General features: G+C 39.2%; 1 non-coding gene across 1 annotated transcript; it reads left to right on the top strand.

Annotated features, from left to right (window-relative positions):
• The first annotated feature begins 21,373 nt into the window (after positions 1-21,373).
• Positions 21,374-21,480, top strand: LOC148296576 (small nucleolar RNA R71). The gene has a single exon (XR_015834205.1). It is a non-coding gene; the product is annotated as a small nucleolar RNA R71 (small nucleolar RNA).
• Positions 21,481-25,993: the final 4,513 nt, after the last annotated feature.

The raw sequence follows: 25,993 nt of genomic DNA, 5'->3' as shown, positions 1-25,993 counted from the left end.
AACGGCACTTCGTTCCTAATTGGTGTGGTGGGTGTATTCCATACTTCTAGCGATTGGATTTCACTCAAAACTCACCAAATGACTCCTCCCACCATATTATGATGTTGCCCAAGTTTTGGGCTTGATCCGAAATCAATACGTTTTCGAAATTGGACAATTCAAGTTCAACGGCAGTTCGTTCCTAATTGGATTGGTTGGTGTATTCCATACTTCTAGCGATTGAATTTCACTCAAAACTCACCAATGACACCTCCCACCATATTATGATGTTGCCCGGGTTTTGGGCTCGATCCGAAATCAATAGGTGTGAGAAAGTGGACAATTCATGTTCTACGGCAGTTCGTTCCTAATTGGTGTGGTTGGTGTATTCCGTACTTCTAGCGATTGGATTTCACTCAAAACTCACGAAATGACTCCTCCCACCATATTATGATGTTGCCCAAGTTTTGGGCTCGATCCGAAATCAGTAGGTGTTCCAAATTGGACAATTCAAGTTCAACGGCAGTTCGTTCCAAATTGGAGTGGTTGATGTATTCCGTACTTCTAGCGATTGGATTTCACACAAAACTCACCAAATGACTCCTCCCACCATATTATGATGTTGTACAAGTTTGGGGTTCGATCCGAAATCAATAGGTGTGAGAAATTGGACAATTCAAGTTCGACGGCAGTTCGTTCCTAAAGGGAGTGGTTGGTGTATTCCATACTTCTAGCGATTGGATTTCACTCAAAACTCACCAAATGACTCTGTTGCTTCGATTCAGCTGCACCAAAATGGTTTCAACTGCATCCTCAACTTGTGATACTCGCAAGTGCACGAGCCGTTTGGTAGTATAGCATATGTCAGTGCGAGGTCGATCCCACGAGGATTGGTGATTGAATGATCCAATTTGTTTCCCCTACACAAAATAGAAATGAAAAAAGAAAATAAATAAAACAAGAAAGAATGAAATAACTCAAGCAAATAAGTTCCCAAGTTCAATTAGATTAACGGATTGATTCTAGCTAAAGTATGATTAAGCCATGGTGTTTGGTCATAACCTTGTGTTCCTAATTCCCTAATTTGATCATTTGTTGTCTAACCTAAAACTAAGCATTAGGAACCCATTAAGCATAGAAGAACAATTTAAACAACCAAGCATGTATCTAATCCCTGTTGTCGAATGTCCATACATACTCTTCTTATCCATAGTTCAATTCGAATTAAAGCATGGTGTCTACTCTTAATTCAAACCAAGATAGCTAACATGCAAGCCTAAATGGTGATCAATCATTCAAACTAGCATATTAACTTATAAGCATAATGAATAAGAACAAAAACCATAATTGAAACTTGGAAACTAATTAAACTTGAATACTTAAGAAAGAATGTACATTACAATAAAAGTAAAGTGGAACTAAGAAAACTTGAAAGAAAATTTAGTAAACTCATTTTGTTACAACAATTGACAACTTGAAAGGAAACTAAGAGAATTTGAGGGAGAGAAGGAAAGGGAGCTCTAGAGAAGTGTTTGAGAGCTCCCCCCCTTGGGGTGTGATTTGAAGCTTGAAGGCTTCTCTATTTATAGGGCTAAGAGGGAGGAACATCATGATGGATTCCCACACCATCCTTCATCTTTTGCTGCTGCACCTCAAGCATCTTCACATGGGTTCAAAGGTGATCAGTTGTGGCTGCCTTTGCTGCCAACCCATGTGGTTGCCTTTTGGTTGCCAACCCATGTGGTTGCCTTTTGGTTGCTGAAAAACGAGTTTTCTGAACCAGTCTTGGTGTAGGAAGGCCAGAGGTTTCAAAACGTATCCAATGGTGCTCAAATATGGATATGTTATACTAGACACCCATTGGAACAACTTCTATGAAGAAAGTATTCCCATCGGAGCAGTAGAAGTGTGCGTTTTGGGCCTTGCAAGTTGTCAGCCGAACAGAGACTGGAATTGACTTCATTTCATTTCTTTGCTTTACATGCATGCACATGCTTTCTCTATAATAACTCCAGCATGTACCAACTTGATCCTTTAGAATTTCATAGCTGGAATGCCTCCCCACTTCACTCATTATGTTGGATCCAAAGTCAGTTGCAGCATGGGTGAGGCACATGGCTTAAAGGAGGAGACAAGGCTCAAAGCTGGCAGCTGCAAATCCTCCTGAGCATGGTTCAGTGTTGGACGGGCTAAGGACTCCAGACATGTTCAATTGGGCTGAAATTTGGATATGTTATAGTACACACCCAATGGAACAACTTTCATGAAGATCTTCACCTCATCCGAGCCCCACAGCATTCTGATCTAAGGCCAAGAAGTTGACCTACGAAACTGGGCTGGAAATGGGCTGTAGCCAAAATTAGTTTGTCTTTAAGCTCATATTCCTCATATGCCAATCAGCCCATAACATGCATGGATTGCATCATTTCCTATCCAAAGTCATCATTGTTACCTAAATGTCAATTAACTGAAAGATAAACACAAAAAGGATTAAAAGCACAAGTTTAACTCAAAAACATAACCAAATCATAAGCTAGAAGGGTACAAAATGATATACAATTATGAACCGATCAAATACCCCCAAACCTAGATTTTGCTAGTCCTCGAGCAAAACAACACAAAACAAAGTTAAAAACAAAAAGTTAACTAAACCACTTTCGTAGGTAACTCGATTGCATTGAGCGTATGCAACAAGCCTTTAAACCTCTAGGCATCCCTAGTAGGAGGAGTTGTGTCTCCTGAGGGTTTAACAGATACGATACCCACAAACGTTTTACTAACTCTACAAAACAAAGTAGTTAGAAAACTTATTAGATTTGTTAGTCCTTAAGCAAAATAAAAGAAAAAACCAAAACCAAAACAAAAATAATTACAAAAACAAAACAAAAATAAAAATAAAAATAAATAAATAAAAACTAAAAACAATCATTCCGAACATTTTCTGAAGAGAAATGACTCATGCACATGACTCAAAAGTAAAAGCTCAGTTTTTAGACAATATTTACAAGGTGGCAAAGTTCAAAACACAACATGCTCAAAGTGTAGTAGTGTGATAGCCAAATGCAACAAATTCCCCAATCTTAGTTTTTACACAATTTCAAAAATCATACCAAACACAAATGCAACTTCAAATCTCACCAAAGTTGTCCTCTCACAAATGAATCACTCAGAAGAGGGCTACAATGCAACACTCAGTTATAAACATGAGATTAGAGTTAAATCATAAGGGACTTAACTCAAAAATAGGAAGATGAAGAACTTGCATTAATATGATCTCAAGAAGGATGCCAAACACTTTAAAGTAAGAAAATGCATGCAATTCAACCATATGACATTTAAGATCAATTTAGGTCTTTATTATAGGTTGTAATAGGGCTAAGGGTGTAAGGTGAGTGAGAAATGAAAGGTATGGATAATACAAAGTCCAAGGAACTCACAATGTAAGAGCATAAAAAAAAGTTTACAAGACTTCGAATCATCACGATTAGATTTTTTTCTTTTACATGATCAAAACTCCTTATACCTTCATTTACAATGGTTTACACTTCTTTCCAAACAACAATTATTTTTGAAGGCCCAAAAATGAATTTTCAATCAACCACCACTTAATCACAACATTTTTTTTTTCTTTTCTTTTCTTTTCTTTCACCAATTGTGTGAATTTCTCTTCTTTTTTTTTTTTTCTTTTTTTTCTTTATGTAATATCCCTTCCCAAACTTAGCATGAAAAACACATCCGAATTAGAGCTCATGAGTTCCTTAGAAAGGTAAATATTTGTTTTTCGGGCTAAGGTGAGGAAATATAATTGGTAAAATGAAAGAAAAGGTTTACTTGTAGGCTCAAAATGGTTAACAATGGAAAGTCATGCTTAAGCATGCATAAGGTTAGCTTGAAAGGCACAAACGATCCAAAGAGGGCCTTAATATCATTTCTTAAATGTCATGAAATCAAATTGCATAAGAATGAATAACTTTTAAGTGTTCAACCAAATCAATGAATAATGAGATCAAACAACAACTTTGATGACAAGAAAATAAGAGTATGTGTATAACACTCATGAAATGAAGAACAAGGCTCAAAAGCTCACATTATATGGTTATATAAGTCTAATTTATGCTTGATACAATTCTTTGGGTCATGCAAATCCTTTAACTGGAGAATTATGAAACAAATGGCAAGTGCAAATATTTTGAACATATCATGCTAGAACAATGCCAATTTTTTTTTTTAATAAAAATTTACAAGGAAAAAATAATAAATAATAAATAAATTTTAATTTTCATTTAAGTCATGCAAACATTTATCACAATCTCATCAAATGTGTTCGGAAAGTGAATAAAATCAAAATCAAAATAAAAATAAAAATAAAAGCAAGACTTAAACAAAATAAAAAAAAAATAAAAACAAGCAAAATAAAAAAAAAAAATTAAATTAAGGAAAAACCAAATTTACATGTTAAACTCCAATACCCCCAAACCTAGAAATGAACATTGTCCTCAATGTTTAAAATTTAGGCACAAGCAATGTCAAAAATAACAAATGAAGGTATTAAAGCAATAAAAAATCACAAAACACACAAGAGTTAAAATACAAAAAACAAAATAATTACAAAATAAAAATTACAAAACAAACAAACAAAAGAAACGAAACAGTAAAACACTCGAAACAGAAAGCCCTAAACAAACAGTCTTACGCAAACCAAAACCCAAACGATTGAAAGCCCAACCCAAAATAAAATTAACTCACTTTGAAACCTAAACAACGGTGAAAACCCGACCCACAATGAAATCCGAAGCCCACACGTTTTTTTATTATTATTTTTTTAATTTTTAATTTTTTAAGAAGAAAAGTGAATTGGGAGCGCAAAGGCGGGATTTCTGAAAAGAGAAAATGTGGTCCCTAATGCCTTGGTTCCTGGGAAGTCACGGGCAAAAGAGGTGAGGGATGTGTCGGCGCGCAGAGGCCACTTTCACATCCCCCAAGCTAGAATTATTGGCCTCTTGGGTGAAGCGGGATGACTTTTTCACTTTGAAGGTGGTGAAAGGTGAAAATGCAATTAAGGGGGGTTGGGAAACGGGTGCGACGACATATAGAGATAAGCCGTAAGGGTCGCACAGTACTCAGAACCGCAGCTGCTAGGGTTTAGCAGACTAAGTCTATAAAAGGTAAAAGAAAGGGTGAAAAACACAAACTCAGAAACACACAAAACAGAAAAGAAAGAAGAACAAAGAGTGAGAAATCAAATGGCCTCTTCCTACCCTTTTTCGTTGGATCTTAACCTAGCTCCACCGACTCAGACACGAGGCCAAGCAGCGGCACCAGTATGGATGCCTTACTTTGCTTCCGCACGGGGGCCTGTGACAGTAACTGACTCAATACTCCTGGACAACGATGTTGCCATTGGAGTGGCTAGAAATTTAGTGACTCCTAAAGATATACGTGTGCTGGGGACAAGGGATGACAACCGGGTCGTGAGCGATGCCCTGGCACTGAGCGTGCAGAGTACGGCAACAGTCGCAAGTTTGGGTCATCGCCTACTTGCGAAGTCCCATGAGGTAGAGGTGCTAAAAGGTCAGTTGGCGGCGGAGCGAAGTATGGTTGAAGAGTGTCAGAGTGCTATAAAAAGCTTGAGAAGGGAGAGGGCAAGGATAGTGGAGGTGAATCGACACCAGCTAGAAGTATTGCGGGACGAGAATAAAAACCTATCAAAAATGGTAGAGTTGTACTCTCGCGACATGCGAAAACAGCTGGAGGACCTAGACCGACCGGGTAAACGCAAGCAAGCAGATCGCGAGAGTAATTACGCTCAAGCTAAGATTGCGATCTTTGGGAGCTCAAGTGATGAGCCCCAAGAGGCTGTGCGTGAAAATCCAGAAGAGGACAGCTATAGGGCCAAACTCAAAGCTCCAATGGTCGAGACACCGAGCACTATGAAGAAATGACTTCTACTGCATTATTGTTGTTTTTATTTTAGAGAAGTGTTTGAGAGCTCCCCCCCTTCTCTCCCTCAAATTCTCTTAGTTTCCTTTCTAGTTTTCAATTGTTGTAATGAAATATTTGTGCTGAAATTCTCCTTAAGTTTTTCAAGTTCTACTTTACTTTTATTTGTAATGTACATTCTTTCTTAAGTATTCAAGTTTAATTAGTTTCCAAGTTTCAATTATGATTTTTGTTCTTATTCATTATGCTTATAAGTTAATATGCTAGTTTGAATGATTGATCACCATTTAGGCTTGCATGTTAGCTATCTTGGTTTGAATTAAGAGTAGACACCATGCTTTAATTCGAATTGAACTATGAATAGGAAGAGTATGTATGGACATTCGACAACAGGGATTAGATACATGCTTGGTTGTTTAAATTGTTCTTCTATGCTTAATGGGTTCCTAATGCTTAGTTTTAGGTTAGACAACAAATGATCAAATTAGGGAATTAGGAACACAAGGTTATGACCAAACACCATGGCTTAATCATACTTTAGCTAGAATCAATCCGTTAATCTAATTGAACTTGGGAACTTATTTGCTTGAGTTATTTCATTACTTGTTGCTTCGATTCAGCTGCACCAAAATGGTTTCAACTGCATCCTCAACTTGTGATACTCGCAAGTGCACGAGCCGTTTGGTAGTATAGCATATGTAAGTGCGAGGTCGATCCCACGAGGATTGGTGATTGAATGATCCAATTTGTTTCCCCTACACAAAATAGAAATGAAAAAAGAAAATAAATAAAACAAGAAAGAATGAAATAACTCAAGCAAATAAGTTCCCAAGTTCAATTAGATTAACGGATTGATTCTAGCTAAAGTATGATTAAGCCATGGTGTTTGGTCATAACCTTGTGTTCCTAATTCCCTAATTTGATCATTTGTTGTCTAACCTAAAACTAAGCATTAGGAACCCATTAAGCATAGAAGAACAATTTAAACAACCAAGCATGTATCTAATCCCTGTTGTCGAATGTCCATACATACTCTTCTTATTCATAGTTCAATTCGAATTAAAGCATGGTGTCTACTCTTAATTCAAACCAAGATAGCTAACATGCAAGCCTAAATGGTGATCAATCATTCAAACTAGCCTATTAACTTATAAGCATAATGAATAAGAACAAAAACCATAATTGAAACTTGGAAACTAATTAAACTTGAATACTTAAGAAAGAATGTACATTACAATAAAAGTAAAGTGGAACTAAGAAAACTTGAAAGAAAATTTAGTAAACTCATTTTGTTACAACAATTGACAACTTGAAAGGAAACTAAGAGAATTTGAGGGAGAGAAGGAAAGGGAGCTCTAGAGAAGTGTTTGAGAGCTCCCCCCCTTGAGGTGTGATTTGAAGCTTGAAGGCTTCTCTATTTATAGGGCTAAGAGGGAGGAACATCATGATGGATTCCCACACCATCCTTCATCTTTTGCTGCTGCACCTCAAGCATCTTCACATGGGTTCAAAGGTGATCAGTTGTGGCTGCCTTTGCTGCCAACCCATGTGGTTGCCTTTTGGTTGCCAACCCATGTGGTTGCCTTTTGGTTGCTGAAAAACGAGTTTTCTGAACCAGTCTTGGTGTAGGAAGGCCAGAGGTTTCAAAACGTATCCAATGGTGCTCAAATTTGGATATGTTATACTAGACACCCATTGGAACAACTTCTATGAAGAAAGTATTCCCATCGGAGCAGTAGAAGTGTGCGTTTTGGGCCTTGCAAGTTGTCAGCCGAACAGAGACTGGAATTGACTTCATTTCATTTCTTTGCTTTACATGCATGCACATGCTTTCTCTATAATAACTCCAGCATGTACCAACTTGATCCTTTAGAATTTCATAGCTGGAATGCCTCCCCACTTCACTCATTATGTTGGATCCAAAGTCAGTTGCAGCATGGGTGAGGCACATGGCTTAAAGGAGGAGACAAGGCTCAAAGCTGGCAGCTGCAAATCCTCCTGAGCATGGTTCAGTGTTGGACGGGCTAAGGACTCCAGACATGTTCAATTGGGCTGAAATTTGGATATGTTATAGTACACACCCAATGGAACAACTTTCATGAAGATCTTCACCTCATCCGAGCCCCACAGCATTCTGATCTAAGGCCAAGAAGTTGACCTACGAAACTGGGCTGGAAATGGGCTGTAGCCAAAATTAGTTTGTCTTTAAGCTCATATTCCTCATATGCCAATCAGCCCATAACATGCATGGATTGCATCATTTCCTATCCAAAGTCATCATTGTTACCTAAATGTCAATTAACTGAAAGATAAACACAAAAAGGATTAAAAGCACAAGTTTAACTCAAAAACATAACCAAATCATAAGCTAGAAGGGTACAAAATGATATACAATTATGAACCGATCAGACTCCTCCCACCATATTATGATGTTGCCCAAGTTTTGGGCACGATCCGAAATCAATAGGTGTGAGAAATTTGACAATTCAAGTTCAACAGCAGTTCGTTCCTAATTGGAGTGGCTGGTGTATTCCATACTTCTGGCGACCCCACAACAAATCCTGGGATTCACAACCCCACAATTCACTCCAGCCATCCTCAAACACTTCCATCATTTTCCCAAACTCAATTCACCAAAACAACTCCAGCAAACCTATCTTCCATTTTCCTACGAATTTCATCTTTCTTAGCCATCACCACTCACTCAAACTCATCCCAAATCACCTCCATATCCTTCATACTTCCGTCTAGACGTGAGAAAGCTCTTGGAGAAGCATTAGACGTGGAGAAGCACTTGGAGAAGTCTTGGACACCACAAGAACTTCAGAAAAGGGGTTTTTTCTACTCTTATTGCATTCATTATGTTTTCTCATTTCTGTTCAAGTCTCTTTTCCATCATGAGTAACTAAATCCATAGCTAGGGTTTCAATGTAACCTGACAAGATAATTTCATGTTTTAAGTTAATGATTAACCTTTGTTGATTACTTTTAATTTTCTGGTCTCATTCACTTGTTCTTAGTTGAATCTTTATGCATGTTTAAATAACTGGCCACTATGAACACATGCATGTTGGTTATCTAGTTCAAGTTTACATAAACACCATATGACTCTTGAACCGATTAGTGAATGAGTGGGTAATGCATTTAGGACAAACACCATGTTCAAATGTTTACTTGGTTCCTTTGTGTTCTTCTTAAGCTTAATGGATTCAGATTCATAGCTTAGACTAAACACCTTAGCTAAGTTGTGTTTTCTGAGTACTTGATTAAAACCAAACACCATATGGATAATCATACATAAGAAAGAACGAACTCCAGAAATTGTAATCAACTTAGGTGATTGTTAACTTGTAGCTTGAAATTGGATTGTCATGGTGAAGTTGAACCCCTAGTGTTTGAGAACATTTCACAACATTCAATTTGCCAACAGAAACTAGGGAATTGCACACACAACATGCAATTGCATTCACAGTTTGCGAAAACCAACTTTCTGATTGTCAATTACAGGAATGCATTTTTAGCTTATTTTCGTAGGTCAACTTCTTAGCTTTGGTAACTTGTTATTTTGCATTCCCTTTTAGTAGTTTTCATTCCACCAAACTCACTCTTGCTTTAAATTCTGTTTTAGACTTAACTTCCTAACTTCTTGAATTTGGTAACCTAAGTACATAACTAATTTTAACTTCTCAGTCCTCGTGGGTACGACCTCGTACTTGTCTTGCTATACTACTGATTGGCACGTACACTTGCGACTTAACATAATAAAACAACAACTCCTCCCACCATATTATGATGTTGCCCAAGTTTTGGGCTTGATCCGAAATCAATAGGTGTGAGAAATTGGACAATTCAAGTTCAACGGCAGTTCGTTCCTAATTGGAGTGGTTGGTGTATTCCATACTTCTAGCGATTGGATTTCTCTCAAAACTCACCAAATGACTCCTCCCCGCATATTATGGTGTTGCCCAAGTTTTGGGCTCGATCCGAAATCAATAGGTATGAGAAATTGGACAATTCAAGTTCAACGGCAGTTCGTTCCTAATTGGAGTGGTTGGTGTATTCCATACTTCAAGCGATTGGATTTCACTCAAAACTAACCAAATGACTCCTCCCACCCTATTATGATGTTGCCCAAGCTTTGGGCTCGATCCGAAATCAATAGGTGTGATAAATTGGACAATTCAAGTTCAACGGCAGTTCGTTCCTAATTGCAGTGGTTGGTGTATTCCATACTTCTAGCGACTGGATTTCACTCAAAACTCACCAAATGACTCCTCCCACCATATTATGATGTTGCCCAAGTTTTGGGCTCGATCCGAATTCAATAGGTCTTCCAAATTTGACAATTAGAGTTCAACGGCAGTTCGTTCCTAATTGGAGTGGTTGGTGTATTCCATACCTCTAGCGATTGGATTTCACTCAATACTAACCAAATGACTCCTCCAACCATATTATGATGTTGCCCAAGTTTTGGGCTCGATCCGAAATCAATAGGTGTGAGAAATTGGACAATTCAAGTTCAACGGCAGTTCGTTCCTAATTGGAGTGGTTGTTGTATTCCATACTTCTAGCGATTGGATTTCACTCAAAACTCACCAAACGACTCCTCTCACCAAATTATGATGTTGCCCAAGTTTTGGGCTTGATCCGAAATCAATACGTGTGAGAAATTGGACAATTCAAGTTCAATGGCAGTTCGTTCCTAATTGCAGTGGTTGGTGTATTCCATACTTCTAGCGATTGGATTTCACTCAAAACGCACCAAATGACTCCTCCCACCATATTATGATGTTGCCCAAGTTTTGGGCTCAATCCGAAATCAATAGGTGTTCCAAATTGGACAATTCAAGTTCAACGGCAGTTCGTTCCTAATTGCAGTGGTTGGTGTATTCCATACTTCTAGCGATTAAATTTCACTCAAAACTCACCAATTGACTCCTCCCACCATATTATGATGTTGCCCAAGTTTTGGGCTCGATCCGAAATCAATAGGTGTGAGAAATTGGACAATTCAAGTTCAACGGCAGTTCGTTCCTAATTGGAGTGGTTGGTGTATTCCATAATTCTAGCGATTGGATTTCACTCAAAACTCCCCAAATGACTCCTCCCACCATATTATGATGTTGCCCAAGTTTTGGGCTCGATCCGAAATCAATAGGTGTTCCAAATTGGACAATTCAAGTTCAACGGCAGTTCGTTCCTAATTGCAGTGGTTGGTGTATTCCATACTTCAAGCGATTGGATTTCACTCAAAACTCATCAAATGACTCCTCCCACCATATTATGATGTTGCCCAAGTTTTGGGCTCGATCCGAAATCAATAGGTCTTCCAAATTTGACAATTAGAGTTCAACGGCAGTTCGTTCCTAATTGGAGTGATTGGTGTATTCCATACTTCTAGCGATTGGATTTAACTCAAAACTAACCAAATGACTCCTCCCACCATATTATGATGTTGCCCAACTTTTGGGCTCGATCCGAAATCAATAGGTGTGAGAAATTGGACAATTCAAGTTCAACGGCAGTTCGTTCCAAATTGGAGTGGTTGGTGTATTCCATACTTCTAGAGATTGGATTTCACTCAAAACCCACCAATTGACTCCTCCCACCATATTATGATGTTGCCCAAGTTTTGGGCTCGATCCGAAATCAACAGGTGTGAGAAATTGGACAATTCAAGTTCAACGGCAGTTCGTTCCTAATTGGAGTGGTTGCTGTATTCCATACTTCTAGCGATTGGATTTCCCTCAAAACTCACCAAATGACTCCTCCCACCATATTATGATGTTGCCCAAGTTTGGGCCTCGATCCGAAATCAATAGGTGTGAGAAATTGGACAATTCAAGTTCAACGGCAGTTCGTTCCTAATTGGAGTGGTTGGTGTATTCCATACTTCTAGCGATTGGATTTCACTCAAAACTAACCAAATGACTCCTCCCACCATATTATGATGTTGCCCAAGTTTTGTGCTCGATCCGAAATCAATAGGTGTTCCAAATTGGACAATTCAAGTTCAACGGCAGTTCGTTCCTAATTGGAGTGGTTGTTGTATTCCATACTTCTAGCGATTGGATTTCACTCAAAACTCACCAAATGACTCCTCCCACCATATTATGATGTTGCCCAAGTTTTGGGCTCGATCCGAAATCAGTAGGTGTGAGAAATTGGACAATTCAAGTTAAACGGCAGTTCGTTCCTAATTGGAGTGGTTGGTGTATTCCATACTTCTAGCGATTGGATTTCACTCAAAACTCACCAAATGACTCTGGCGTGAGAAATAACTAACACACAAATTAAACCCTATGAATTTTGCAATCGTAGTACGAGTAAGTAGGGATCGTTCTATTCCGGGGATTAGGAGGGAAGCTAATCAACACAAATTAACTTATTAAACTGAAAACTAAGTTACGGAAAACAATGATTGGGGGAAATTTGGACGGTTTAGACTAAAGTAATAATGACAGCAGCAAACAACTAAGTTGTGAATGAAGTATGGATTAAGGGATAGCTAGAGGATCCTTCTCCACACATGGAACATATGCATACAAATCGATCTCTAGTTACTCTTTCTATAAAGTATGAATGACAATGCCCCAAATTAATTGTGAATGCACTAATTAACTCTCAGATTTTCCTAAGTTCATTGAATTGGACTCAGCGACACAATCAAATTATTCTCATCAAGTTCCCTATATGAACAGCATGATAAAGATACGTATCAAAGATCATTAAATTCTGTGAAAATCATAAGCATTGACAAAGCATTCGTAACTATGAAAAGCATGATACTCCTGCCAAGAACTTACTTAACTCAATCATGACTAGTGACTTTTACCACTTGTGAATATAAGTTCATAACGATTAGGTGAAATTCCCTTATATTCTAGCATCAAATCCCTGCATACAAACTAAGTATGCATCCTTAATAAGCATACAAGAATAAGTTCTCAATAAAACAGAAAAGTAAATCACATTCATACTTTATAAAACCATAACTGGAAGTAATCAATTCATATTAAACATATGTCCATGGCTTCGAATTCACCCCTAACTAAGAAGAAATTTAGTTACACATGTTCATAATAACTGAAAAGCAATCTAGAATAAACATTTAACTAAAATAGGGAAGAAGAACTCTGAAAACCCCAATGGATGCAGCAGGTTGCGTCTCCAAGTTCTTCTCTCTTTTTCCTCTCTTGCTACGGCCCCAAAAAAACTCATCTTTCCTGCGGCAACCCCCTCCTTTAAATATGTGGTAGATCTAGGGTAAAAGGGCCCAGCAGAAACCCTAGAAATTAGGGTTTGTTTGGCAGATTTCTTCTGGAACAAGGATAGGGCCCAGGCGCCACCTTTTTAGGAGAAAGGTGCGGCCCCAATGCTTTCTTCTAAGAAGCTGATTCTAGAATTAATTTCCCCATCTTTTTAGCACATTCCTAGCTGTTGAGCCTATTCCTAACAACTAAAATGAGTTATTAAAAATAGAAACTTCAATTCTCGCAAGTGCACGAACCATTTATAGTATAGCTTATGAAATACGAGGTCGATCCCACGGAGAATGGTAACTTGGTTGCAAGTTAAACTACTTAGAATGATGGAAAAACTGAAAACAAAGAAACAAACTAACTAACAATTGGCAAGGTCTAGGACAGAATCCTAGCACCACACACGCACTCGAATGGGGGGTTTTTGTTGTTTAAATGAAAACAAGAGAATGAAATGGAAGTGCTGGAAGTAAACAATGGCAGCAATGAACAAGTTGTGAAACAATGATTGAGAAGTGTTAGAGCCTTGGAATCTACCACTAGTCTTCCTATCCAAGTTATGAATGCATAGAAATTGACTCAAGCTTCATTAACAATAGATTATCGCATACAAGCCTATGGTATCTAGGTGCAGGATGCATGATTCTCCTAAGGCATGTAATTGTGCATGGTATCTACACAACACGTGATCTCTAATATGCAACCTAAGCATGGTATCTACTTAGAATAAAGCATATAAGAGTCATTAAGTTCCTTGAGAATATGATAATCACACAAGTCCTAGAACATGGTATCTGTCCTAGTCAACCTATGGTTATTAACCCCTTGAATGATTCTTAGGCCATTCATGTGTTGCTTGTGAAAGGAGAGTAGAATTGGTGAATCTAAACCCCTTCCCAACCTGTGCTAGATGCATAAAATCCTAGTTAGCTACTCCAAGAAAACATACATCAAGCACATAATAAGCTGGAGATTAACAACTTGATAATGAAAGCAAGGAAATCAATTAACTATGAAATCATCCATAACATTGAATATTCATGACTAGGGCTTCATCCTAAGCCCTAACAAAATGGATTAGTTAAACATAATTATGAATACAGAAGATAAGAAATACATAGGTAGAATAAAGAGAATAGAAGAACTAGCTGGTGGCAGCAAGGTAGTTTCCAGGACAGCTCCCAGCTCTCCCTCCTTTGCAGCTAGCTCTCTCTCTCTCTTTGTGGTGAATCTGAATGTGTGTATGGAAGTAATGGATGAAGTGAATTGTGTCTGGGATGTGGAATGGAAGTGGTATTTATAGGGAGAAGGAAAGGGGAATTCTGAATTGAATATGACTAATGCATACAACACTTGTATTTAGATAATCAGAATTGGTTGCTGCACTAATAAATCCCACCAGCAGCCATAGGTCATCTTCATGTCAGCATGATCAAGCATCCATCCAGAAACCAATAGCTCATGCCTAGCTCACCATGACCAAGCATCCATCAGCTCATCCTCATGTCAGCATGATGTGTATTTTGATGGGCTCACGGATTGGGTTTGGCTGAATCCAAATATGACTTTAAGATATCCATTTTGAAGTTCAGAATGTCTCTGATCCAACCACACAAGTATTGGCCCAATCCAAGCTCGGATGAAGAAGATAAGTCCGAAATGAACTTCTAACTCAATATCCAGTTTTTGCACGTTTTGCACCATTTTGCTTCAAAAGCAATCTCTTGCTGCCTTCAACCTATAGAACACACAAACATAGGTAAGTGACTTGAAATAAAGAGAAACTAAACAAAATTACTAAGTAACGAAGGCATGCAAATGTGTGAAATTATGAACTTATCAAATACCCCCAAACTTAGACTTTGCTAGTCCTCGAGCAAACAAAATAAAACTACAACTTAGAAAACAGAAAATAAGCAGCTAGCCTTCCAAACAATATCCTCAAAGAATCATCAAAGTATATGGTTCCAAAGAAACACAACAATCACAATCTAAGTTCCACACATGATTCAAGAGTGTGCAAAGCTTACAATGACATCCTTAAGTGTAGTGTGTGAATGCCAAATCAGAACAACACCTGCAACTCAAATAAGTACATGCGCACACACTTAAAGCACAATCAAGAATTTCGAGCCCCATAAGCTCATTATGAAATCAGCTCTCCACAGTAATACCACACATTACCAAGGATCAAAAGGACTTTACAAGGGTTGTAATGAGGCTTAGGGTAGTGGTTGAATGAAAGAGGAGACATGGAGATATAACAACATTTTGAGCACAACTAAAGCATAGGTAAAAGCATGAGAGATTACTGAACTTTGTAACAAGCAAGGAACACATACATGAGCAGATTTTCAACATAATTTCAGCACCTTCAAATGTGTTATTTGGCCTAATTTTGTGGCTCTTTACCCTAGATCACCATGATCTTTCCTTATAACACCCTAGGGCCGTGACTACATTGGTCACACTTCATTACCTCTTTTGATTAGTTAACAATACCCCAAAACTTATTTCTTTTCAACACTTGGGTTACAGCACTAATGACTCACCTTTGCTCCAAAAACCTTGCAATCTTTATGACTCTCCTTTAAAGATAGCTTTAATTGCTCAAAGAATAGGTAAAGATAAGAAACAGAGATTTATTATGGTAGAAATGGTTTACACAAAGAAAGGCTTAACGTAGGCTCAAATGGATTGACTAGGGATGAATACATGTAGAGGGATGGTTAGAAAGGCTCAAACGATTTAAACATGGCCTAAATCACTTCCTAAGCATTGTATGGCAACAGAATGTCTCAAGAGATATTCAAATAAGTTCTAGAGCATGAAACCAAGATCATGAAATAAGCAGAATTGCATAACATCTCCAAGTAGCAAGAAATTGGACTAACTTGGCAAAGTGCTCAATAAGTGCAAGGATGGCATGCAAGACAAAGTTCACTCAGAATCACACATAGGCCTTAAACAATGACTATCAATTTCTGAAAAAACCATATTAGTATTAAATCCAAGTCTTATCATAGGTGTTTGGAAGGATAACGAAACAACACACAAAATCCTGCGTTATTAGACACTAGACACACTTAAAAATTTTAAAATTTGACAATAAAACAACATAACTGAATCCTTCCCCCCAAACTTAAATGAAACATTGTCCTCAATGTTTAGAGTATAAGAACAAGCAATGCCTCATAAATGAAAGGAAAGAAGATAAGGAAAAGACATAACCAAATGTTAGAGTTCAGAAAACAACTCCCCTTTGAAGCGATTAGGACGCAAGCAAGCTCCTTGCACGTTCTATCTTCTCCTCATCACCTTGGGTTGCCTCCCAAGAAGCGCTAAGTTTTATGTCTTCAGCCGGACGTCCAAACTTTGGTGAGCTTCAAGAGAGTGGTGGAGGCTCCTTGAGTGCTTGAGACTCAATATTGGCATCAAAGTTGGCATCAAAGTAAGGTTTCAACCGATGTCCGTTCACCTTGAAGGTGCTGCCATCCTTAATATTTTGAATCTCCACTGCGCCATGATCAAACACATTAGTAATAACAAAAGGGCCAATCCACCGAGAACGAAGCTTACCTGGGAAGAGCTTAAGGCGTGAATTGAATAAGAGAACCTTCTGCCCTTCCTCAAACGTCTTCCTAAGAATCTTCTTGTCATGATACTGCTTTGTTTTCTCCTTATAAAGCTTAGCGTTCTCATACGCCTCATGTCGCAACTCCTCCAACTCATTGAGTTGAAGCCTCCTCTTTTCACCAGCAGCTTTCATGTCAAAATTGAATGCCTTGATCGCCCAATAAGCCCTGTGCTCAAGCTCCACTGGTAAGTGACAAGGTTTACCAAAAACAAGTCTATATGGAGACATACCTATGGGGGTCTTATAAGCTGTCCTATAAGCCCACAATGCATCCTCCAAACGCATGTACCAATCCTTCCTTGTGGTGTTCACTGTCTTCTCAAGTATGTGCTTAATCTCCCTATTGCTTATCTCAACCTGCCCACTAGTTTGAGGATGGTAGGGTGTTGCCACCTTATGCTTGATTCCATACTTCTTCAAGAGTGCTGCAAAAGCTTGGTTAACAAAATGGGAGCCACCATCACTAATGATTGCTCTTGGTGTGCCAAACCTTGTAAAAATATTTCCTCTGAGAAAACTGATCACAATCTTAGCATCATTAGTTCTAGTGGCAATGGCTTCCACCCATTTGGAAACATAATCGACAGCAACTAATATATATTCAAATCCATAAGAAGTAGGAAAAGGGCCCATGAAATCAATTCCCCAAACATCAAATATATCAATGACTAAGATATTAGTGAGAGGCATTTGATTTCTAGCATGCAAATTACCCATCCGTTGGCATCTATCACATGAAGCACAAAATGTATAAGCATCCTTAAAAAGGGTAGGCCAAAAGAAACCTGATTGTAGCACTTTGTTGGCAGTCTTCTTTGCTCCAAAATGGCCTCCGCATGCATGGGAGTGACAAAACTCTAGAATGCTCTTAAAATCACCTTCAGGCACACACCTTCGAATTACTTGGTCCGGACAATGCTTGAATAGGTATGGATCATCCCAAAAGTAGTATCTTGCTTGTTTCCTAAGCTTGTCACGTTGGAATGTAGATAACCCTGTAGGGAGTTCGTTAGTGCATAAGTAGTTAACAATATCAGCAAACCAAGGCAATGGATTAAGAGAATTCAAAGCACAAATAGAGAAGAGTTGCTCATCAGGGAAGCTTTCACGCAATGGCAGTGAATCCTCCTCTTCATTAGATACATGCACCAATCTACTCAAGTGATCAGCCACCACATTCTCACTTCCTTTCTTATCTTTTATCTCCAAGTCAAACTCTTGCAACAAGAGGATCCATCTAATGAGGCGTGGCTTGGCATCCTTTTTAGCTAACAAGTATTTCAATGCTGCATGATCAGTGTAAACAATGACCTTGTTAGTAATCAAATAAGATCTGAACTTCTCTAAAGCAAATATGACAGCTAATAACTCCTTCTCTGTGGTGGAATAGTTGAGTTGGGCATCGTTGAGGGTTCTACTAGCATAGTAGATGGCATGTGGCTTCTTATCAACTCGCTGCCCCAAAACAGCTCCAACAGCATAATCTGAGGCGTCACACATCAGTTCAAAAGGCAAGCTCCAATCCGGTGGCATAATGATTGGGGCAGTTGTGAGCATCATTTTCAAAGCATTGAAAGCATTCTCACAGTTTTGATCAAACACAAAATCCATGTCCTTGGCAAGGAGATTGCACAAAGGCCTTGCAATCTTAGAAAAATCTTTAATGAAACGCCTATAGAAACCTGCATGGCCAAGGAAAGAACGTACTTCTTTGACAGAAGTAGGTGAGGGCATAGAAGCAATCAAATCAATCTTAGCTTTATCTACCTCAATTCCATTACTAGAGATGACATGACCAAGAACTATGCCTTGGTTAACCATAAAATGACATTTTTCCCAATTAAGCACAAGGTTATTTTGTTCACATCTAGCCAACACCTTAGATAAGTTATGCAAACATTGATCAAAAGAATCACCAAAGACAGAGAAGTCATCCATGAATACCTCAATAAACCTTTCTACCATGTCGGAGAAAATGCTCATCATGCACCTTTGGAAAGTGGCTGGGGCGTTGCAAAGACCAAAGGGCATCCTCCTATAAGCAAAAGTACCAAAGGGACATGTGAAGGTTGTCTTCTCTTGATCTTCTGGGGCTATGGCGATTTGGTTGTAACCTGAATATCCATCAAGGAAACAATAGTGGCTATGGCCAGCCAATCTCTCAAGCATTTGATCAATAAATGGAAGAGGGAAGTGATCCTTGCTTGTTGCTGTGTTGAGCTTCCTATAATCAATGCAAACTCTCCAGCCCGTGGTCATCCGTGTTGGTACAAGCTCGTTTGCTTCATTCTTCACCACTGTGATACCTGATTTCTTGGGGACAACTTGTATTGGGCTCACCCATTTACTGTCAGAAATAGGGTAAATAATACCAACATCTAAAAGCTTCATTACTTCTTTCCTTACCACCTCCTTCATGTTTGGATTGAGACGTCTTTGGGCATCCCTCTTAGGCACTGCATTGTCCTCCAATAGTATCCTATGCATGCACGATGTTGGGCTTATGCCTTTGATATCTGCAATGCTCCATCCAATCGCAGTTTTGTGCTCTTTTAGAACCCTCAAAAGCTTCTTCTCATCATTTGGTTCGAGGTGTGAGGCAATGATAACAGGTAGAGTCTCACTCTCACCTAAATAAGCATATTTAAGGTGTGTTGGCAATTGCTTTAATTCCAACTCCGGTGCCTGCACAATAGAAGGTAAAACCTTATTAGTAGGTGCGGGTAAAGATTCAAATTGGTTTGCATACCTCTTTCCCACTTCTATGTAGCTATCCATGCTGCAAACAAGCTCAAGAAGTAAAGGAGAGATCACAGCCTCTAATCTGTCCACTTCTTCTTTCCTTATGCTTTGTGTGATGCATGCTTCAATAGGCTCCAAATAACTCATTGGCAGTGCTTCTTTCACCATATTATCAATTGCATCAAGCTGGAAAACTTCATGCTCATCACTTGGAAACTTGGAGGCTTCAAACACTTTGAATGCTATTGTCTCATCAAACACGTTCATAGTCAATGTACCCTTCTTCACATCAATAATTGCACCGGCAGTTGCCATGAATGGACGACCAAGAATGAGTGGTAACTGATTGTCATGAATTGGTGCTTCTTCCATTTCCAACACCAAGAAATCAGCTGGCAAAATCAGCTCTTCTACTTTCACCAAAACATCTTCTAGAATGCCCCTAGGGTACCTGATAGTTCTATCTGCCAATTGAATGCTCACAGATGTGGCTTGCAACTCACCAAGGTTAAGTTTCTCATAAACATGATATGGCATAAGGTTAATGGATGCACCAAGATCAAGCAAAGCTTTTTGAAACTTAAAATCACCAACTATACAAGGTATAGAAAATGAACCTGGATCCTTTAGCTTTGGAGGTAGCTTTCTTTGTAAGACTGCACTAACCTCTTCACTTAATGCAACCTGTTCATGCTCTTTGAATCTCCTCTTGTTAGTGCATAGATCCTTCAAAAATTTTGCATATTTTGGAATCTGAGCAATGGCATTGAGCAATGGGATGTTGATTTGCACTTTCTTGAATATTTCCATTATCTCATCCAAGCCTTGATCTTTCTTTGACTTTGATAACCTGCTGGGAAAGGGTGCAATAGGCCTAAAAGCATTAGATGAAATTGGAACTTGATTAGCATTAGATGATACCTTAGGGCCTGTGCTCTTTCCAAGAGAATTGAGGGGCTGTTTGGTGGAACCTGTGGGCTGCCCTTGTGGTGGCTGAATGATCTCCACGTTTTCTCCATCTTCTTGCTCTTCATTGGCATCTCCAACCTTATTATCAACTTGTTTACCACTTCTCAAGATGTGCACTGCTTTAACTTGCTCATGATGCCTTGGATTCACCTCCGTTTGGCTTGGAAAAGTTCCGGATGCTCTATTGCTCATGGAGGATGCAATCTGCCCAACTTGCACTTCTAGTTTGTTCACTGCATTTTGAAGATTCTGATTGGTTTGCATCTGTTGCCCCATGAACTTCTTGAACATGTCTTGCAATTCTCCCATTTGATCACCCCTTTGCTCTTGTACTTGTTGGGGAGCTTGCTGGAATTGCCTTTGTTGTATTTGAAATCCTGGGGGAGGTCCTTGAGATTGTTGCACATTTGAATTATTGCTCCACCTGAAATTAGGATGATTTCTCCACCCCGGATTGTATGTGTTTGAGTAAGGATCATTCTGAGGATTCCTTCCTTGAAGGGCATTTGCTTGCTCTAGCATGTGCTTTGCAAAAGATTGGTCTTGAACTTCCTCTTTGCTTCCTAGAGGGCCAGTCACTGCCTGTTGAAGCAAAGAACACATAACATCAAGTTTTGCATTAATCTCATTATTAGTACTTACCTCAGAGACCACAGCTTTCATAGGAGCTCCTCTTCCTTTATTGTAGCTCCATTGTTGAGAGTTGGTACTCAAAGATTCAAAGAGAGTAAAAGCCTCATCTGCTGTTTTGTTCATCAGTCCTTCTCCACTTGTTGCATCTACCATCATCCTTTCGGAATCAAGCAAACCTTCATAGAAAGATTGCATTTGCATCCAACTCTCTATATTGTGGTGTGGGCAAGAACTCATCATCTCCTTGTACCTCTCCCAGCATTCATGAAAAGCTTCTCCTTCTCTTTGTGTGAAACCAAGAATTTCCTTTCTAATCTTGTTAGTCTTTTGAGCTGGAAAGAATTTCTGCAAAAACTTATTAGAAAGCTCATCCCAAGTACGAATTGAAGCATTAGGCAAAGAGTATAACCATGACTTAGCCTTATCTTTTAAACTGAATGGGAATAGCCTCATCTTAATCTGCTCATCATCAAGTCCTTGAATTTTGATTGTAGCACATATTTCAAAGAATTGCTTAACATGCATGTAAGGATCCTCAGTGGTATTACCATAATAAGTTGGAAGAAGATGAATCATACCACTTCTAAGCTCAAACCTGTCAATTGTGAGTTGAGGATAGACGATGCACGAAGGTTGATCAGTGACTTTGGGGATGGAAAATTCACGCAGGGGTTTCCTAGGTTGGACAACAAGCGCACCACCTCCTTCATCATTATTGTTGTTGTTTGGAATCTCTGCCATCTTGCTTGAACCTTCAGATTCGTAGCTCTCAGATTCAGCACTTAAAGAACTATAATTCCTCCTCAAACCAACACGTACAGCAAAAGTTCCTGGTGAAATTGGCTCAGAATCAGATTCGGACATATATGCACACACAAGAAACCAATTAGTGCCTTCAAATGGAGATAACAACTAAAAAGAAAAACAGAATACAGAAATAAAAACCAACGAAAACAAAAACAAAAACACTCAAAGTAATCTAACTATAGCACCATCGTTACCGGTTCCCCGGCAACGGCGCCAAAAACTTGTTGAGCCTATTCCTAACAACTAAAATGAGTTATTAAAAATAGAAACTTCAATTCTCGCAAGTGCACGAACCATTTATAGTATAGCTTATGAAATACGAGGTCGATCCCACGGAGAATGGTAACTTGGTTGCAAGTTAAACTACTTAGAATGATGGAAAAACTGAAAACAAAGAAACAAACTAACTAACAATTGGCAAGGTCTAGGACAGAATCCTAGCACCACACACGCACTCGAATGGGGGGTTTTTGTTGTTTAAATGAAAACAAGAGAATGAAATGGAAGTGCTGGAAGTAAACAATGGCAGCAATGAACAAGTTGTGAAACAATGATTGAGAAGTGTTAGAGCCTTGGAATCTACCACTAGTCTTCCTATCCAAGTTATGAATGCATAGAAATTGACTCAAGCTTCATTAACAATAGATTATCGCATACAAGCCTATGGTATCTAGGTGCAGGATGCATGATTCTCCTAAGGCATGTAATTGTGCATGGTATCTACACAACACGTGATCTCTAATATGCAACCTAATCTACCCAACCATATTATGATGTTGCCCAAGTTTGGGGCTCGATCCGAAATCAATAGGTGTGAGAAATTGGACAATTCAAGTTCAATGGCAGTTCGTTCCTAATTGGAGTGGTTGGTGTATTCCACACTTCTAGCGATTGGATTTCACTCAAAACTCACCAAATGACTCCTCCCACCATATTATGATGTTGCCCAAGTTTTGGGCTCGATACGAAATCAATAGGTGTACAATTTGGACAATTCAAGTTCAACGGCAGTTCGTTCCCAATTTTAGTTGTTGGTGTATTCCATACTTCTAGCGATTGGATTTCACTCAAAACTCACCAAATGACTCCTCCCACCATATTATGATGTTGCCCAAGTTTTGGGCTCGATCCGAAATCAATAGGTGTTCCAAATTGGACAATTCAAGTTCAACGGCAGTTCGTTCCTAATTGGAGTGGTTGGTGTATTCCATACTTCTAGCGATTGGATTTCACTCAAAACTCACCAAATGACTCCTCCCACCATGTTATGATGTTGCCCAAGTTTTGGGCTCGATCCGAAATCAATAGGTGTTCCAAATTGGACAATTCAAGTTCAACGGCAGTTCGTTCCTAATTGGAGTGGTTGGTGTATTCCATACTTCTAGCGATTGGATTTCACTCAAAACTCACCAAATGACTACTCCCACCATATTATGATGTTGCCCAAGTTTGGGGCTCGATCCGAAATCAATAGGTGTGAGAAATTGGACCATTGAAGTTCAACGGCAGTTCGTTCCTAATTGGAGTGGTTGGTGTATTCCATACTTCTAGCGATTGAATTTCACTCAAAACTCACCAAATGACTTCTCCCACCATATTATGATGTTGCCCAAGTTTGGGGCTCGATCCGAAATCAATAGCTGTGAGAAATTGGACAATTCAAGTTCAACGGCAGTTCCTTCCTAATTGGAGTGGTTGGTGTATTCCATACTTCTAGCGATTGGATTTCACTCAAAACTCACCAAATGACTCCTCCCACCATATTATGATGTTGCCCAAGTTTTGTTCTCGATCCGAAATCAATAGGTGTTCCAAATTGGACAATTCAAGTACAACGGCAGTTCGTTCCTAATTGGAGTGGTTGGTGTATTCCGTACTTCTAGCGATTGGATTTCACTCAAAACTCAGCAAATGACTCCTCCCACCATATTTTGATGTTGCCCAAGTTTTGGGCTCGATCCGAAATCAATAGGCGTGAGAAATTGGACAATTCAAGTTCAACGGCAGTTCGTTCCCAATTGGAGTGGTTGGTGTATTCCATACTTCTAGAGATTGGATTTCACTCAAAACTCACCAAATGACTCCTCCCACCATATTATGATGTTGCCCAAGTTAGGGGCTCGATCCGAAATCAATAGGTGTGAGAAATTGGACAATTCAAGTTCAACGGCAGTTCATTCCTAATTGGAGTGGTTGGTGTATTCCATACTTCTAGAGATTGGATTTCACTCAAAACTCCCCAAATGACTCCTCCCACCAATTACGATGTTCCCCAAGTTTTGGGCTCGATCCGAAATCAATAGGTCTGAGAAATTGGACAATTCAAGTTCAACGGCAGTTCGTTCCTAATTGGAGTGGTTGGTGTATTCCATACTTCTAGCGATTGGATTTCACTCAAAACTCACCAAATGACTACTCCCACCATATTATGATGTTGCCCAAGTTTGGGGCTCGATCCGAAATCAATAGGTGTGAGAAATTGGACCATTGAAGTTCAACGGCAGTTCGTTCCTAATTGGAGTGGTTGGTGTATTCCATACTTCTAGCGATTGAATTTCACTCAAAACTCACCAAATGACTTCTCCCACCATATTATGATGTTGCCCAAGTTTGGGGCTCGATCCGAAATCAATAGGTGTGAGAAATTGGACAATTCAAGTTCAACGGCAGTTCCTTCCTAATTGGAGTGGTTGGTGTATTCCATACTTCTAGCGATTGGATTTCACTCAAAACTCACCAAATGACTCCTCCCACCATATTATGATGTTGCCCAAGTTTTGTTCTCGATCCGAAATCAATAGGTGTTCCAAATTGGACAATTCAAGTACAACGGCAGTTCGTTCCTAATTGGAGTGGTTGGTGTATTCCATACTTCTAGCGATTGGATTTCACTCAAAACTCAGCAAATGACTCCTCCCACCATATTTTGATGTTGCCCAAGTTTTGGGCTCGATCCGAAATCAATAGGCGTCAGAAATTGGACAATTCAAGTTCAACGGCAGTTCGTTCCCAATTGGAGTGGTTGGTGTATTCCATACTTCTAGAGATTGGATTTCACTCAAAACTCACCAAATGACTCCTCCCACCATATTATGATGTTGCCCAAGTTAGGGGCTCGATCCGAAATCAATAGGTGTGAGAAATTGGACAATTCAAGTTCAACGGCAGTTCGTTCCTAATTGGAGTGGTTGGTGTATTCCATACTTCTAGAGATTGGATTTCACTCAAAACTCCCCAAATGACTCCTCCCACCAATTACGATGTTCCCCAAGTTTTGGGCACGATCCGAAATCAATAGGTCTGAGAAATTGGACAATTCAAGTTCAACGGCAGTTCGTTCCTAATTGGAGTGGTTGGTGTATTCCATACTTCTAGCGATTGGATTTCACTCAAAACTCACCAAATGGCTCCTCCCACCATATTAAGATGTTGCCCATGTTTTGGGCTCGATCCAAAATCAATAGGTGTTCCAAATTGGACAATTCAAGTTCAACGGCAGTTCGTTCCAAATTGGAGTGGTAGGTGTATTCCATACTTCTAGCGATTGGATATCACTCAAAACTCCCCAAATGACTCCTCCCACCAATTATGATGTTCCCCAAGTTTTGGGCTCGATCCGAAATCAATAGGTGTGAGAAATTGTACAATTCAGGTTCAACGGCAGTTCGTTCCTAACTGGAGTGGTTGGTGTATTCCATACTTCTAGCGATTGGATTTCACTCAAAACTCACCAAATGACTCCCCACACCATAGTATGATGTTGCCCAAGTTTTGGGTTTGATCCGAAATCAATAGGTGTGAGAAATTGGTCAATTCAATTTCAACGACAGTTCGTTCCTAATTGGAGTGGTTGGTGTATTCCACACATCTAGCGATTGGATTTCACTCAAAACCCTCCAAATGACTCCTCCCACCATATTATGATGTTGCCCAAGTTTTGGGGTCGATCCGAAATCAAGAGGTGTGAGAAATTGGGCAATTCACGTTCAACAGCAGTTCGTTCCTAATTGGAGTGGTTGGTGTA

Source organism: Prunus avium, chromosome 2 (genome assembly GCF_965620075.1).
Source record: "Prunus avium chromosome 2, drPruAviu1.hap1.1, whole genome shotgun sequence".
In the NCBI taxonomy this organism is placed as follows: Eukaryota; Viridiplantae; Streptophyta; class Magnoliopsida; order Rosales; family Rosaceae; genus Prunus; species Prunus avium.
Note: the sequence above shows the minus strand (reverse complement) of the source record. Positions and strands in the feature narration are given on the sequence as shown.